This window comes from Rousettus aegyptiacus, unplaced genomic scaffold (assembly GCF_014176215.1).
Source record: "Rousettus aegyptiacus isolate mRouAeg1 unplaced genomic scaffold, mRouAeg1.p scaffold_m13_p_7, whole genome shotgun sequence".
In the NCBI taxonomy this organism is placed as follows: domain Eukaryota; kingdom Metazoa; phylum Chordata; class Mammalia; order Chiroptera; family Pteropodidae; genus Rousettus; species Rousettus aegyptiacus.
This window is the reverse complement of record NW_023416310.1, coordinates 52,559,325-52,573,181: the sequence shown is the minus strand read 5'-3', so window position 1 is coordinate 52,573,181 and position 13,857 is coordinate 52,559,325. Positions and strand designations below refer to the sequence as shown.

At 36.4% G+C, this 13,857-nt stretch overlaps 1 protein-coding gene and 1 pseudogene across 6 annotated transcripts in view; both read right to left on the bottom strand.

Annotated features, from left to right (window-relative positions):
- Window positions 1–13,857, bottom strand: part of CTNNA2 (catenin alpha 2) — a 967,153-nt gene that overhangs the window by 519,088 nt on the left and 434,208 nt on the right. The gene's annotated exons all lie outside the window — the stretch shown is intronic.
- LOC118606202 lies at window positions 10,230–10,348 on the bottom strand (annotated as a pseudogene).

Here is a 13,857-nt window from a genome sequence, read left to right as displayed (position 1 = left end):
AAAGGGCAGATTCTAGAGGCCAAAGAGGCTAAGTATTATGTATGTGATATATATACACACAGTGGTTAACTGGCTGCCTGGAGCAGCAGTGGATACTGGCCTTTGTGAAAATGTCCTTAATGATATTTGCAATGCTTTAATCTCTCTCTTTAAAGCAAACATCATCTGTCTGCTGCTCTGCTGAGTGATCTACTCCCACTTTCGAGATGCAGGTTCATTTAACAACTGGCAATCAAACCCGCTCCGTCAGCCACTATGGAAACTGTCGGGGTTCATTACACTGGAAAAAATATGCCATTTTTATTTCCATTCTATTGTTTCCCCCAAAAGTGAACAGTACATATTTTTTCAATGGTCTGTTTTCATGAAATTTCACTTAGATATATTTCTAAGCCCCTGACCAAGATGGTACAATTCAGTAAAATTTGAAAAGTGCTTCTTGTGTTGCTATTCTAAAACATGGCACTACTATTCCAGACAAATTCAGAAAAAAAAATAGCATCAAGAATTTAAGAGATGAAAACAATGTGAGATTGAAGAGTTTATGATATGGGATGGGGAAATGTGCTCTTGATTTGGATTGTGATTACTGACGATGGCTTGACAGTAGGTTGCAGGTTTGCCCCATTATTTAACTGGTGTGGTAGGTTTCTCAAATTAATATTCATCTTAATATTCATCTGTTAAAGAAAGCATTGAAAGAGTTACCCCTTGTGGCACTTTGGGGAAGCTTGAGAAAGATATGGGGGGAGGGAGTGATAAGTTACTGCAATTTTAAAAAGTGGTAGAAAAAAACAGATTTTTAGAAAAGAAGATTGTGGTAGTTTTAAATAATAATTCCCATTTTTTTTTTAAGTTTTCCCATTGATAGGTGGGGTCTTTGGTTTATACGTATGCCACCTTTCACCGATATATATGGCAGAAGAGGCTCTGCCCTACTTCCCAGGCTAGGTCATAAAAGGCCATGCAGCTTCTGTCTGGTTCTTGGGGACATTTGCTCTCGGAGAAGTCAACTACAATTTACAAAGTCCAACTGCTCTGAGACCACCATGCTGGAGAGACTGTGTAGGTGCTCTGTGGACATCCTGGCTGAACTCCCAGGGGGCAGACAGATAAACTGCAAACCTTGGGAATGAGCAAGACATCTTGAGTACCCAGCCCAGCTGAACCTTCAAATGGCTATAGCCCCAGCTGACATCTGCCTGCAACCTCAGAAGAAACCACACATGGGAAATGCCCAGTATGCCCTTTCCAAACAATTTATCTTCAAAACTGTGAGCAAAATAAAATGATTATAGTTTTACATCATTAGGTTTAGGGATAATTTTTTAAACAGAAATAGTAACCGCAATTGGTATTAAATACACTCAGAACTGGGCTCAGGTTTTTCTCTAAATGTTTGTACAATGAGTTCCTTTTTGAAGCTTAGAAAAGATATTTTCAAATGTTAAAGAATTAAAGATGGACAGTAAAATGCTCAAGCCAGCACGAGTTGCTCACCAAGCATTGTCTGCAACCAGGGCACTACAATCTAAAGGTACTATAGATTCAGTCAGCCAAAGCTCAGAGGTCAGCCAGAGCTTCGAAAGTCTAGGTTAAATGGTAACTACAACTGAGTGTTGGGATTAGAGGGTTTGGTTCACTATGCTATAGCTGTCTTCCCTCTGTCTACTGATTTGGCCTGATTCGGCCTCTCCCCACAAACTCCTACCCTCAAACCAGAAACCCTTCACTAGGACCTATATAAAGCTATGGGCAGAGTCTTTTGGGGCCCTGACATGGAGCAAAGATCTTGTTTACACCTCGATCTTTTTTATACCTGTGACAATTACTGATTGTATATCTAAAGTAAGTATGAAAAACATACATGCAGACATACATGTAATATTTAGATATAAAATAATATATATACTATTATATAATACATATTGTATAATGTGTGTAAGTACATGTAATATAATTATTCTTTTTTTTTCTGATGCCAAAGAGGAAAAGATGAGCAAGAAACAGTGCCTGATTTCAAAGCCCTCACAGTCTTGCAGGGTAGACACTCAGGAAATGTTATGACCCACTGCTAGAAGTTTCAGAGTAAAAGGATATGAAAAGCCTGAAGGGATCCCAGAAGGCAGGCACCTCAATCTGCAGGGCAGCTGGGAAGAGCCCCAGAAAAGAGAGGGAAAGACCGAAGGTTTGCCATTTGCTTTTCTCAAGCCCATACTGGCTGAATTTTGTAATCAGTAGAAAAAAAAGTGATTTTAACATCTGTATTTTTTTTTATAATGGGATGTATTTTAGATGATTATTTGTTTCATACAATCATGTGAATATCTTAACTAATCAGGATTCTGCACACATTTAGCATTTGATTTTCTTCCCAAAAGCAGCATTTGCATACCCATAAATGCTAATATTTTTGCAAAGTGACGTCCTTTGCATTATATAGCAAAGCATGCAGTTTGGAAACCAAAAATAAAACAATTCGGGGCACTTAGTGTGTGAAAAGTATGTAGTTATCTTTTTCCCTATCTTATAGAAAATGTCATAGTTTTTTTAAAAAAAATGTTTTAAATTATCTACAAAGACATAACCCTGTTCTTGTTTCTTTTGAAAAAGCCTTTGGGATTATGTCAAATGTATGCATATTTAAAGTATCTTTTTTAAGGACTGGGGCAGTAGCTCCATATTTTGCTATTTTTATCCTCCCACCCATCTCCATTCAAATGTGGAAGTGCTTGTGTGTGCTCGCGCTCGCGCGCGCGCTCTCTCTCTCTCTCTCTCTCTCTCTCTCTCTCTCACACACACACACACACACACACACACACACAAACACTCCGCATTCTAGTTGGTATATGAAATTCTGCCCGGCACTTGATGAAAGCACTGTGACTTTAAGAGTCATGTAAAGGAACCAAGTATCACTGCCCTTTATGTATTGGGGATACTTGTTTTACCTTCTCTCCCACAATTATCAGATTATGGAATGGGGTACCAGCCCGGGTTTGCACTTGGCTTCTGTGATTAATAGCCTGTGTGAATCATATTCATTTCTCCAGGCTTCCATTCCTCTATCAATATAATGGAGATTCCATCTCAACCATCTGAGGGTACCCTGAGAGTTAGATGAGATAATGTAGAACATTATCTGTGCTAATATTAAAGCACCCCAAAACCCATCAGCTTATTGCTCAGAGAGCTCTTAAGAAATCAATTCCATTACCTGTAAGAAACTCTACATTCAGGCCAAGAAGACTCAGTTTGAACACATCTGAGGGAATCTCGTGATGACATAACTAGAGTGAATGAATTTCTTGGGCTTCCAGGGAAGACATCTCAACCTCAATCCCAAACTGATCCTGATTTACCTAACACAAAAGGACATTTCACGTTCCCCAAAGTTCTATACCAAGGATTTTAAGTCAGAGAGATTAGGCCAATGAAGCCAAAAGCTTATGCCTCTAACAATCACAAAGTCATTATAACTTATTTCAAATTCCTCTAACGCCATCCAGCTGTTATTTATAAAATGATTTTTCTTTGATCTGGGTTGATGAATATGAATATGCCAGATGGGTACTGTTGCTCTGCCACACTTGTAACAGATGTCACTAATCAGTCAGGCTCCATTTTCCCATACAAACCAGAGCCAGCCTTCTCAACATATTGTTTAATTGATTAGAACTGACCCTTTGGAAGAAGGCTTGCCACCCGGCTTTAAGAAGAGATGCCAGATGAAAGTGGTCAGAAAGGTTTGGCTCAGTGCTGTTCACCTCTACCTTACTGATGTTTCTTTTGAATAAGTAAACTTCCTTTGTCAATAAGATAACTAGAAATATTATTAAACCTAGTCTTCAGTAACATTCCTCAGATTAGTCTAGGCCTTAAGGCAATTCTCCTTTCCTATATGAGATCACTACGACTTCTAAGAAAAATTCACTGCTAGACTACCAAACAACTCACTGCTATTATTTCCAATGCATAAGAGAACTTGGGAATGGCTTTTTCCAAACCTATGATCTGTTTGTTATCTGTCCTGGGGAACACCTTGATGCTAATCTCTCAAATCCACATTTCTATGAGTAATGCTTCAGTTATAAATATTTTCCAGGGGGTTCCAACTGTCTTAGTAAAGATGAAAGTCATGCTTTGAGTATAGTGTTTCACCCTCTAATCAGTTTTATCCATTATTCATACTATAAATACGTGCTATTACTATGGAAACTCATTCCTCTTTGAAGACAAGAATGCACTGAAAATATTTCACAATTATTCCATTCCTCCAAACAAGCCACTTAATAGAAATATCATGTCACAGAAAAAGTCATTTCAGATTTGTGCTAGGTGATGATGTCTTTGTATACAAGCAGCCACATGATTACAATGTACCACTTACGTTGGGTGCCCCCCACTTCAGGTCTAATAAACAGAACAAAACAAATAGATCATTGTCTATATAGGAGTCCAATAAACAGCCTTATTCTTGAACACTTTAAGAATATGAAATTCTTTTTCACAACAGTTCCATTAAGAGAAATTTTAACTTGAAAATGTACAATGCAGCTGCTTCACTGTGATTATAAGGAAGATCAGTGTTCTTTTTAAATCATTTAAAAAATTCTAAAATTATTTAGAAGTTTAAATCACTCATGATTCTATCATCCAGATATAAGTATAATTCATACTTGCAAATTTTACATATTCTAAACATATAATATTTTTAATGATTTTTAAATTTTATTTTACAAAACATTGTGGGAATCTTTCCCTCTAGATAAACTAAGCTCCATGGAGACATTTTAAAGTACTGTCCAATACTCCACTGAATGGACTGACAATAATTCATTCAACCAATTTCCTGTGTCTGGACCTTTAGTTAATTTCCAATTATTTCTTATCATAAATATCCTTGCTAATGCATATTTTTTTGTGTTCATATATCTTCAACTCATTATCTATATTATTTCCTTAAGGTAAATTCTCAAACATCAAATTGCTCAGTTAAAAGGGTACTCAGATTAAATTTAAGACCTTTGACTGAAATGTGCCACACAAAACTGTTGAGATTATAAAATCTTGGCACTATATAAAAAAGCACTAAGTCATTCTCAGAGGCCTGAGAATGATTCTTTACCCGAATCACTGGCCTGTGGGAATGATATTGCCAGCTTTGGGATATAGCCACATGATAGTACACTATCTGTTTTTTGTTTTGTTTTGTTTTGTTTTGATTAAAGAGTGACCACCAAACTGGCTCCAACATTGTAAATAAAGAGTTAATCTGAACTATGGTGAAGGCGACAAGCAGGTTCACATGAGCGCCCTGTCTATAAATTACATAACCAAGTGACAGAGTGACCAAGAAAAACAGGTGAGATCTGAGAATGCATGAACATGCCATGTGGTTCTTCAAAATTCATTGAATTTTTTTGTACCTTAGTTAATTCATGTGTTAAATATCAATTAAATTTGCCTACAGCATTTTGAGAATATTATACATATAAAGAATAGAAAAATGCTTTGGAAAATACAAAATTTCTCTGAATGACATTTGAGTCATTCTTCTAGAGAAATTACTGTTTTATGCTAAAAAATAATAAAGTTAGTAGATAAAAAAAGTATAAAATGATCTAAGGTGCAACAGTTTGAAATCAATCCTCTGTGCTAGAAACCTAGAATTTGCTATAAAGATCCAACAAAATACTACACACTTTAAGAGTTCTGTCTCATTGATGTTTAATCAAATAAACTGAAAAACTGACAATTTAGAATGACCAAAAACATTCCACATCTAGTTAATTTTATATATTTTATTGTTTCTTTAATTTTAATGTTTATGTGTAGTTCTAACATATGTTATTTTATTTGTGATTCAGTGTTTGACATGAAGTCAAACTCTATCTTACTTTTATTTTAGTAGTTTTGTTTTGTATTTTTTAATCAGAGATTGGTTCCTAAAATTACCAAACAAATGCACTCTTTGTTTTCTTGGCCACTTCATGGTGAGGATCTTGCTAACATGTTTTTCTGAATTCGGATGAAATAAAGCTTCTGTTTTTCTGATGTTCTACTGTTTTTAGGCTCACACTATAATGCAAAATAAAATACATCTTTCCAGCAGAGAAGTGACAGAAGACAATGAATATAGGAATAAAAACCAAAAGGAAGACCAAGAGATCTGTTGGGAGTCTCCATTAGAGGCCGAAGCTGGAGTCTTAGAGTTGAGGATCAATATCTTCAATTTATGCCCATTTGAGTCAGATAAAATTGGGCTGGCAGGTCACCTGTCTCTCTGAGGTCCTTGCTTTTACTCCCATTGTGTTCAGTTTAGAAGTCAGAAGAGGGTCTGACTGGAATTCTGTCTTTCTTTGAGGTCACCTTCTGAGTGAGAACACCTTCCCACAAAACCATGCAAGGAAGTTGAATAAAAAGAAACTCTGGTAGTAATACCTGTGAGATGCAGTAGCCCCCAGCCATTCTTGTTTTAGCCACAGAAAAGTCATTCTAGTCTAGATTCCGTCCAGCCACGTGGCTGCCTCATCTGCCACACATTACCTCAGGAACCTGTTACTCTTCCAGAACAGCATCTGCACAAAGAGAGTGCCTACCTCACTAAATTGAACAGTGGAAAACCTTCAATCTTCTTTACTCTTCAGTGGCCCTGGGCTTCCTGGAGGGTAATTAACGCTGCGGATTTTAAAAGGAACACCTGAATAATTCATTTCTTAGAACTTTATCCTCAATAACTGCCCAGGAGGGCATCTTGCCCTTCACACCACACTTTCCACTTCCTTCCAGCACCTTTCATTGTCTCTCGTCTCTCTAGGCCCTAGACACCCTCCTTTCACATGCACTATTCTGACTCTAGTCCTGGCTCAGCTACCTGGTTCTTTTCTTCCAGCGTGCTCCCCTCTGCCCCTCCCAGCCCTCAAACTATCTCTTCACAGTACAGAGACTTTGGCTTCGTGATGTCAGAAAATAATACAACATTTCACATTTTAGGCATTTTGGATTCAACTTAAAAATGCCTTCTCAGCTAGAAAGCTGTGATTCTCCAGATACTGCATTGATGCTAGAATCCTCTGAGCCACAGGAAGCCTGGAGCTAAGAATGAAATGAGTCTTTTTGTTTGTTTCAATTATAAAAAGTCATTTCCCTCTCTGATTTTTTTTTAACGTCCCTCTGACAAGAACATTATGTTGAAGGCTTCTAAAGAAAAGGCGCAATGTGCTAGCCTCTTATTAGCTGGATCTTGAACCTCTGAGGGCTACAGACAGTACCAAGTTTCTTGTGAAATCTGTGAACAGGGTCAAGAGTTAGTTTGTATTTGGATTTTTAAGACCAACTTGCATGAGTGAAGAGAAATCAGTGTCATATGACAAGTTTATTCATGCCATCTTCCCAAATCTTTTAACAATAATATCAACAAATATTTAATAAAAATTCATTTTCCAGATGCCATTCTAACCCCATTTTATGTCACCAGAGACTTACGCTGTTACAATGAATACTTTAATTGATTCTTATTTCATTAGAATCAAGAATGAATTTGTCAAGTTCTTCATTTATACTCAGCATATCCTAAGAAAAATCATTACGTCCTTTGTCAGCAAACAATATATAAAGAAGACAGTGAGTCAATATTAAAATCTGACTAAAAAAACCTAGCAGGTATTGAACCATTCCTAAATGCATAGCACATGTATATACATTATCTCATTGAATCCACATGGTAACTTCAGAGGTGGGTGTCAGGGCATCCCATGAAATTCTGATGCTGTTGTTTCTTTCTAGCAACTGTACTTGCTTCTCAAAAAACAAACAAACAAACAAAAAACAAAATAAAAACAAAACAAACAAAAAAACGACTAGACATTACCCAGACTCTGTCACACTATCATTTTACTAACATCATTAGCAAGTTCTTCTCAGTAGTTGACAAAAGATGGATTGCTAGCCTTAGAGTAGTAACAAAATTGCCAAGCTATCATGATGATGCAATAACCAAGAACAGTTCAGAACAGGAGGTCCATTTTTTTATTGAACTGACACCACAATTAAGAGGGCATGCTTACTGACCTAACGAATGAAGAACATTCTAATGAGAAAATGTACCTTATCGTGTTAAGAATGAGATCATGATTTCATTGGAATGGGACAATACCATTGTCTTCTTCATACTAGAAGGCTCCTCTGACGGGATTACCTTTAGGATCCAAAAAGAAGTCAAAGCTAATATGTGACCTATATTCCCCTACCCCTTAATATTTATATAGTAAGTACAGAATCTGAGCTGGGAGAGCTATCAAAGGAGCTTCTACCTTAATATTCAAATTTTCTGACTCAACAGTAGCAAGCTTTCCCCTTTTTCTATTTCCACAGTAATTCCTGGACATGCTCCACCAATGTCTAAAACAAAACTTTCCTATGTCTTTATGCTCCTGAAATAGACTCTCCAGTTTGAACCCTGCTCTTCCTAATTTTCTATCCCAATGCTTTCTCACACAAAGCTCCACAGTAAGATCCCTCCCTCTCTTCTCCTCCCCCTCACAATGAATGAGTGAGTGACCATGCATGCTATTCTCCTTTGTCCTCAGTTTTCTGTGCATCGCAGATGGCACAGTGGTGCTTAGCTGCCCTTCCCATGAGGATCTAACCATGAGAAGCTCCTGGCCATCAACGACATTGTCCTATCTCATGCTCACCTTCTTCAGTGTTTGCACCTATATAGACCCCTAATCCTAGAAACATACATATGTTCCCTCTTTCTCCATCTCTGCCTGTCTCACTCTGTCTCTGTGGCTGCATTTAATTTCTACCTCCCTCTGTCCCTCTGTTTTCTGCCATCCCTGACAAGCTCCAGTCTCCTAGTAGATTATTGTACTGGTTCTATCAAGTACTCTGCTAGGGTTGGATGACCCATGTGGGGGTTGCACGGGCTACCAGTACCTCAGATCCTGCTTTAGACCCAATCTTCAGAATGCTTTGAAGAGCCTGTCATGTGAGATAGAATCAAAAGACTTGCTGTGGCTCATGCAGATTACATCTATTGCTTTTTCTCCTATCTCAGTGACCCTGTCATTCTGTCATATGAAGAAATTGAATTGGCCCACACGATTTTCTCTTAACAATGCCATGTTGGTTTCTACCCAGCTCCTCAGGCTTCACTGAGAGATGAAAAATTGATTGCCAGATGCTGTGTTTTGGTGTCTTCCTAGGCACTGAAGGTGACTGCTGATGCGATACAGGTGGGATATACTTTATCCAGTGGCTGTTTCCCTGAGAACTTGTGCAAATTAAATTTTATACAAATTACATTTTACTTCCTTGTTGCTCTTTTTAGAGAGTTGATTTCAAAAGGAGCCTTAATGCTCTGTATCTCTTAATGTCTGAGTTGCAATGTTATCCTCTTTCCATCCTCAGGCGCTTTGGCCCTTTGTTAATGAGATATAAAACATAAATAAATACATTGGGTGAGTTATAACAGATAAGAAATATTAGTGGGTACAGGGCTATCAGACTATTTCTTAAAGTTTATACAGTGAAGGTAGAGCCTATTCTAATATTAATAACTGACCTTTTTTGAAAAGTTTAAAAACCAAATGTCTTACTAAGCACTTTATGTTCATCTTGCCCATTTAATCCTTCTAATAGGATTAAATAGGTCATAGCAATTATCTCCATTTGTAGGTGATACCACGGAAGCCCATACAGAGTGCATAATCTGCCCAACTACACCCAGATATATGTGGTACATACAGCATTGGAAACCTGCAAATACGAGCATATATTACTATTTCCCTTTTTTACACAAAAGGCAGCTAGCTTACTATGCAAACACCTCCTCATCTGTGTTTTCTCTGAACAGTGTATCTTGGAGATCTACTTAAATCAGGACATAGAGAGTGGCCCACATTGCCTATAAAATTAATTTGTATGGATGGATCATACTTTATCTCCTACCAACGGACATTGTGTGTTTCCAAAGCATAGAATTTCTCTGTTCTCAGAGTGCTGTATGCATTTGAAATTCTGTAATTTTTGTAGCGATTTCTAAATTCATTTCCACACGAGTTGTACAGATTTATACTTCCCCCTAGCACTGTATGAGGAAGTCCTTTATCTCATAGTCTAACCAACAAAGTGTGTTATCAAATCTTGGATTTCTCCCAGGCTGATATTTGGAAAAAAATTAAAAGCACTATCTTAAGAGATATATATATATATATATATAACTCCTACATTACCTGGTCTTTTAAGGTGGTCTCCCATCCAAGTATTAACCAGGCCCGACCCTGCTTAGCTTCGGAGATCAGATGAGATCTGGCGTGTTAAGGATGGCATGGCCATAGACTTCAGATACTTTTAATTTACATTTCTCTTATTAAAAATGAAATTGTGCAATTTTCATATATTTAAGACTTTTTCTTTTTTTTTGGTCAGCAGCTGTTTGCTTATATTCTTCATCAGTTTTTCTACTGGGTCAAAGGACTATTCCTTCACAATTTCCAGAAACTCTTTTTATAGGAGGGAAATGAAACCTTTGCCTGTTATATGAGTTAGGGATACTTCTCCCAGTTTATTACTGCTCTTTTGATTTTTTCCCCTGACAAAGAAGGTTTTTATTTTCATATGGTTAGCTTTATCTTTTTCTTTAATGACTAATAAATTTTGGCATAGTTAAAAAAAAAAAAAAAACTCTCTACTCCAAAGTTATAAAGGAATTTGTCCATGCTTTCTTATAGTACTTTGTTGGTTTCAATTTTTACACTGAAAGCTTATATTGGTTTGTAATTTATACTGGTGTGTGGCTTGAGATATCAAATGTTAATTGCATGTATCTGTTTTAGAATGTGACCCTATGCATTGAATGATTTCTTTTTTCCTCATTCATTTGAGGTGGTGACTTTTTCATACACTAAATTTCCAGATATATTTAGATCTACTGTCTGTAATTTCCAATCTTTTCTATAAATATGTTCATCTACACACATGTCTAAAATACAGTCTTAATTCTTTAATTGTTTTATACCTTCATTGATCTCCTTTGGTATACCTACATTTTCTAACTTGTTTATTTTGGTATATGAACTTTAAAATAGACATATGAGTCTACAAACTTCCTATTTTTAATGACGTTACATATTTAAGTTGATGTACTGACATCTGCCTTCAGATATGTTGTTGTAGTATCTCATCCAAGCATGTTGTGTTCTTCTATTCCTTCACAATTTCCAGAAACGCTTTTTATAGGAGGGAAATGAAACCTTTGCCTGTTATATGAGTTAGGGATACTTCTCCCAGTTTATTACTGCTCTTTGTGACTTTCACTAATGGTGGAAAGTTTCTTTATACTGGTTGTACAAAAGAAAATGTTTATTTGGGGGTATTTTTTTGTATGTTGCTATTTTAAGTTGATGTTTTTCTACCATTATATCTTCTAACCAGTTATTTCATGGAAGCTACTGATTTCTCCTAATTTCATATATTGCTACTTCACTGAATATTATTTATTTGTAGTAATTGTCTAGGTATTAGGTTTCAAGCCAAGATAGATATATTTTATTACACTGGAAAAGTATCCATGCATTCTTATTTTGAGTGTGTGTACATTTATTTTTAATCAAGACTAATTGTTAAATTTTGGCAATTTTTTGATTCAGTATGCGTAGAGATGATTTTTTTTTACCTTTATATAAGCATGATGACATATCAAAACATCCCTTTGAATGGTTCTAATAAATCTCACCTCATTAAAAGTATAAATATTTTAATGGATGACTTCTTTCAGTTTCATCATAGTTTATGTAAGATATTCTTAATGGTATCCATAAGTAAAATTATGGCCAACAGGAGCTCCAAGGTGGCACGTGAAGTCAAAACCTCACCTGCACAACATGTATTTTTGCGAGGCTCTATTCTTCCGTACTTCTATACATTTGTATCACATATAAAGTTTGAACAGATATGGGATCCAATGAATATTCCTATGTACACACTATTATATACATCTGTATGTCTTAGGATAGATGCCTAGAAATGAGACTATTGGGGCAAAAGATATACACAGTTAAAACTGCCATAGATACTGTCTATTGTGCTCCAGAAAAGTTATGATAATTAACCTTCCTATCATGAAAATAGTTATTTTCTACAACCTTGACATAACTGGTATTATACATTTGTTTATTTTAAGTTATATTTTAGTTGGCATTCCCCCCACTTTATTATTGAAGCTAAACACATATTTTCAAGTCTATTTACCATTTATATTTCTTCTCTAGATACCCTTTCACATCTTTTGTCCATTTTTCAAGTATTTATCGATTTGTGGGAGTTCTTTAAACACACAGGAGATTAATCATTTGCCTGTTACATATATTTTGAATAATTCTTCCCAATCCATCATTCAGTTTTTTACCTATGCCGAAAGTTTTCCTTTTTATGAAATCAAATCTCCCTTTATTTTTTTGGCTTCTGGATTTAATATGTTTGTTTATTATTTAATTAAAAGAGCAAAATACAGTTATACCAGGTAAATGCTTTTGCCAAAAGTCTCTGCATTCAGCCTCGCCTTTCTGGCTTTGAGGGTTAAGGACAATGAAACAAAGCCTTGATACTTAGAATTCCCAAGGTAAGGAAAGTGTTTCTAACCACAAGCCCTCTGTCATTACTAAAAATTTCTTCAAGTGCCTGAAACTTCCACTCATGGACATCTTCTCTATCATATAGCTATTAAATTTGAGTTCTCCTTTGCCAACTAAAGATTGTGTGGGGTCATTACACAGACCACAAACTTTCAGTGTCCAAAGTCAAGGAGAACTGGAAATGGGACGTAGCCTATACATCCTAGGATAGAGTTAGAATTTTTCTTTTTTCCTTTCTTTTTTTCCTTTTATTTAAACAAAAATTATCATCTCAAAAATGTGTATGTTTGAAAGGGAAACAGCATGTGGGTTATTAAGAGAAGATGTTAAATGAATTGTAATTATATTGCAGTTAATCTATATTTTCCTTTTGTCTTTGTTTTCTACTTACATGTCCTTATTGGTTTTTTTTAGCTCCTTTAACCAAAAAGCATGCTGTTTCCAGCTTGTGTTTTCCAATCTTGTGTCCCCAAAACTGGGCAATTTCTCTGTGCATTTCTTGAGGACTTGGCCCAATTATTTCCCTCTTTATGCCCTTCCCATTGGCCAAAGCCAGCACCAACATGAGGTGCTTACATCACAGCAGCTTGATGGCTCATGGCCTCCTCCCCTCTGTGCAGGCATATTTTTGTTAAGTGAACCTGTGGCCCATGTCTTTTATGCTTAGAGGAATCTGCATTCCTGAAGTTTATCATTGTTAAAAATGCTTTATTTTTATCACTGGTGTGCTCTAGTGTGTTTTTATGCTCTATCATGTATAATACTACTCCATAAACACAGCAGAGGCCATGATGCACTTGTGCAATTAGTATCTCACCCCTCCCTCACACAATACTGACCTAGACAAAGTAAAATGCTTAACGGAACCTTAATGAATCTTACTTTGTGAGCTAGAAAAAAATGCCGGACTGTCGTGTTTCTTCGTAAGTTTCTTCTTCCTATCTTTCTGCTTCCTATGTTAACTTTTAAAACTCAGTACACCCTTCATTAAGCAATGTGCACCTAAAGTAGACCCTTTATTCTAAATGTTAATCAACTTTTCTTAAGTCTGAAGAAATGCCCTAAAGTTCTCTTTCTGTCATGAAGCTAAGAGACCTCTGAGATAGGGGATCAGTGCAAGGTCTCTGGAGATATAAATTTATAATCGAGGCTAGTGAACCCATGCACGTGCACGGGTTCAAGCTTTCCAGTTCACCCTCCCCGCTTCTGCCAGGTG